General features: G+C 40.9%; 1 protein-coding gene across 1 annotated transcript in view; it reads right to left on the reverse strand.

Moving 5' to 3' along the window:
• The window catches only part of plxnb3 (plexin B3), a 139,643-nt gene that overhangs the window by 134,588 nt on the left and 55 nt on the right, over window positions 1-5,000 (reverse strand). The window contains exon 1 of the mRNA XM_079828012.1: window positions 4,921-5,000. This exon is cut by the window's right edge and continues 55 nt beyond it. The gene's annotated coding sequence lies outside the window, so the exon portion shown is untranslated. The remainder of the gene's footprint in view (window positions 1-4,920) is intronic.

Genomic DNA, 5,000 nt, shown 5'->3' on the forward strand with positions numbered 1-5,000 from the left:
AGAAACAATGCTCAGGTCAGCCGTGGCATTTAAACCATGCCCAATTGGCATGAAGGGGCCTAAAGTGTGCCAAGAAAACATCCCCCACACCATTACACCACCACCACCAGCCTGCACAGTGGTAACAAGGCATGATGGATCCATGTTCTCATTCTGTTTACGCCAAATTCTGACTCTACCATCTGAATGTCTCAACAGAAATCGAGACTCATCAGACCAGGCAACATTTTTCCAGTCTTCAACTGTCCAATTTTGGTGAGCTTGTGCAAATTGTAGCCTCTTTTTCCTATTTGTAGTGGAGATGAGTGGTACCCGGTGGGGTCTTCTGCTGTTGTAGCCCATCCGCCTCAAGGTTGTGTGTGTTGTGGCTTCACAAATGCTTTGCTGCAGACCTCGGTTGTAACGAGTGGTTATTTCAGTCAAAGTTGCTCTTCTATCAGCTTGAATCAGTCGGCCCATTCTCCTCTGACCTCTAGCATCAACAAGGCATTTTCGTCCACAGGACTGCCGCATACTGGATGCTTTTCCCTTTTCACACCATTCTTTGTAAACCCTAGAAATGGTTGTGCGTGAAAATCCCAGTAACTGAGCAGATTGTGAAATACTCCAACAACCATGCCACGCTCAAAATTGCTTAAATCACTTTTCTTTCCCATTCTGACATTCAGTGTGGAGTTCAGGAGATTGTGTTGACCAGGACCACACCCCTAAATGCATTGAAGCAACTGCCATGTGATTGGTTGATTAGATAATTGCACTAATGAGAAATTGAACAGATGTTCCTAATAATCCTTTAGGTGAGTGTATAGTCGGTATAATGTCTGTTGGGGGAACATCAAATTGGATGGGTATTAGGGTGATAGGTGGCAGTTGGGGTTTCGATAAAACTGTGATGTGTGTGTGTGTGTGTGTGTGTGTGTGTGTAGAAATCGTGTTTGGGGCGGGGTCCCCCTTGGTCACAGACACTACATCCATTTTTTTTTACAGTCTATGCTTATATCTCGCAAATTTGTGAGAAAAAAAGCAATTTCCAATGGCGGAAACTTCCATAGTATTATGTACAGGTCAGCATTATGGCCACGGGTGACCCGCTCTCTAGATGTCGGGATCAGTACTGGCCATTAAAACCCTATATTAGTCAACCTCTAGTATACAGTGCACATGGGACACGCCGGCCGGACTCATTACTCAGTTCTGCAGTGCTAAGCACACGAGAGCGGGGCAGAGGGGCGTAGATTAGAGATTATTAACACCACACACAGACTAATCACTTCAACAGAAAATCCCCTAAACCGCCGCAAGAACAACCAAGGAAACGAGAGGATGAGAGAGAAACGACAGGAGGGAGAGAGATTATTAGAAGAATTAGCATCGAAAGAAAGAAAAGAAAGAAAGAAGAATCATTTCAGTGGAACAAAACAGCAATTATTCTGTTGTTACGCTGTTGACAGTTTTATTGGCATTCATGTGTGTGTGGATGCATAATGCGCTGAAGAAGGGAACGCGAGAGAGTGTGTTTCTGACATTGATGATCCACCCGTGTTGGTGCACGCTTGCGGAGTGTGAAGGACCGACCACGGTGTTGATTTGGTGAAAATGAGCCAAAATGCTTCCAGACATCCCAGCACATCTGCTGAGCGATCACGAGCTCTGCTTACACCGTCATTAACAGGTTCAGTCTGAGATGAAGATCCGCCACACACACACACACACACACACTACTCAATAACTCGTCATTAACTGATGCTTTTATTTAAAGTGACAGTGCACTCATTACACACTCATCCCGGCTCATGATGTGTGCATTGACCTTAGACCCGCTTCCCTTACAGTGGGAAAGCTCTGGACCTGTAACATCACTGAAGGATCACAGGAGTCACATGACCTGTGCAGTGACAAACACACCAGCGTCTGGACATGAGACTGAAGTGTGGAGGATTTATGACAGACACCTTTTAACTGTTTATAACCAACCAGAGTACAAACATAATTCTGTTATTATAAAGTTGATATACATTTTTTTATTAAATGCAATTCAAATTCAAATCCATCTATCTATCTATCTATCTATCTATCTATCTATCTATCTATCTATCTATCTATCTATCTATCTATCTATCTATCTATCTATCTATCTATCTATCTATCTATCTATCTATCTATCTATCTATCTATCTATCTCCATCCATCATCCATCCATCCATCTAGCTATCTCTCCATCCATCATCCATCCATCCATCTAGCTATCTCTCCATCCATCATCCATCTATCCATCCATCTAGCTATCTCTATCCATCCATCCATATATCTGTCTATCCATCCATCTAGCTATCTCTATCCATCCATCCATCCATCCATCCATCAATCCATCATCCATCTATATCCATCCATCCATCCATCCATCTCTATTCATCCATTTATCTATATCCATCCATCTATCTCTATCCATCCATCCATCCATCCATCCATCCATCTCTATCCATCCATTTTTCTATCTATCTATCTCTATCCATCCATCTATATCCATCCATCTATCTCTATCCATCCATCTATATCCATCCATCTATCTCTATCCATCATCCATCTCTATCCATCTATTTATCTATCTATCCATCCATCCATTCACCCATCTCTATCATCCATTTATCTATCTATATCTCCATCCATCCATCCATCCATCCATATCTATCCATCAATCCATCCATACATCTAACTCTATCCATCCATCTAGCTATCTCTATCCATCCATCCATCCATCCATCCATCCATCAATCCATCATCCATCTATATCCATCCATCCATCCATCTCTATTCATCCATTTATCTATCTCCATCCATCCATCTATATACATCCATCTATCTCTATCCATCCATCCATCCATCCATCTCTATCCATCCATTTTTCTATCTATCTATCTCTATCCATCCATCTATATCCATCCATCTATCTCTATCCATCCATCTATCTCTATCCATCCATCTATATCCATCTATTTATCTATCTATCCATCCATCCATTCACCCATCTCTATCATCCATTTATCTATCTATATCTCCATCCATCCATATCTATCCATCAATCCATCCATACATCTAACTCTATCCATCCATCTATCCATCATCCATCTCTATCCATCTATTTATCTATCTATCCATCCATCCATTCACCCATCTCTATCATCCATTTATCTATCTATATCTCCATCCATCCATCCATATCTATCCATCAATCCATCCATACATCTAACTCTATCCATCCATCCATCCATCCATCCATCCATCCATCCATCCATCCATCCATCTATCTATCTATCTATCTATCTATCTATCTATCTATCTATCTATCTATCTATCTATCTATCTATACATACATACATCCATACATCTATCTATATCTCTACCCATCCATCTATCCATCCATCTATCGTCTCCATCCATCCAATTTCCATCCATCCATCCATCCATCCATCCTATTTCCATCCATCCATCTCTATCCGTCTCCATCCATCCATCTCTATCCGTCTATCTATCTATATCTCTATCCATCCATCTATCGTCTCCATCCATCCATCCATCCATCTATCCTATTTCCAGCCATCCATCTCTCTCCGTCTCCATTCATCTATCTCTATCCATCCATCCAAATCCGTCCGTCTGTTGTCTTTCACAGATCTATCTATCTATATAGATTATTAAACAAATTTGATTCATTAAATTTAATACTACATTTTATATTAAATTTTGCTTTTCAACTAAATGAAAACTTTAATTTCAGGTTTTGGTGCTTTACGGAGTGCTTTACGGAGTGCTTTACGGAGTTCTTGGAAGTAGTGTGGATACCATATTAAAAAACTGGTACATGAAACTTAGTACCACCCTAGCAACGTCTTAGCAACCACCAACAACACCCTGACATCAGGACAGTGAGTTCTGCACTGGCGAATCTGCTAAATATGGAAACATGGATTTTGTTCTGTAACACATCAGTGTGATCCATCTCTCTGAACTACAGGACTCAACCCTTCTCACACACACATCTGACAGGTGGACAGAGTCAAACGCTGACACACCAAAGCTTGATTCAGAGGTTTGGAATAACAAGATCTCTGTGGCTTTGATGCCGTCTAATTACTTCCACCAGAAATGACATTTTATCATGAATGAGCGAACCAGAGCTTGAAAAAACACCTCGAGCCACCAGGAATGCAAACTATTCCCAACTCAAGCATGACACATTCAATAAAGCTCTTCATCTGAGCGGCAGAACATCAACTCATTATGCATTATGCATGTGCAACTAATATGCATTCGAGATTTGATGTTAAAATACATATGGACATATTAAAGGATGTCTATATGCAACGGATTTCTTTGAATCACATAATGCAGTATAAGGTTCTGTGGACTCCTCTACAGTAAACACAGCAGTTTTTAACCCTTCAGGGTGTGATGTTACAACCAAACCACCATGGGTGATCACCTTTGACCCCATCCCATAATTCTATATGAGCCATAGATTAAACTAAGCTGATGAAAAGTCACTGGAATGGTTATATTCTTGTTTTAAAACCAAATGTGGTTCAATAATCCATGCATTAGAAGGTTAAAAGTGCTAACATTCTCAGAAACTACATGTATAATAATAATAATAATAAAAGTTTAAAGTAGTTTTAGTTGTATAGCATTGCACGTAATCAAGGTGTTTAAAGAATAACGACTCGCATCCTAAAGCTTTCTTGTGTCAGACGTGTTCTCTGTGAGCGGGTGTGTGTGTGTGTGTGTGTGTGTGTGTGTGTGTGTGTGTGTGTGTGTGTGTGTGTGTGTGTGTGTACAGTAAGCGTGCACTTGCTGTAACACTGTAACAAACATCAAAGGTAACGTATGTACCGCCGTGACGTCACACGCATATACATGTCTTACCTTCCGCAGTTCAAAGCGCGTCTTCTCTGCTTCAGAAACACTTCTGCTCAGTCTGGCGTCGGTTAGTGTGTGTGTCCAGC

The sequence above is a fragment of the Gobio gobio genome (genome assembly GCF_949357685.1).
Source record: "Gobio gobio genome assembly, chromosome: 10".
Classification (NCBI taxonomy): domain Eukaryota; kingdom Metazoa; phylum Chordata; class Actinopteri; order Cypriniformes; family Gobionidae; genus Gobio; species Gobio gobio.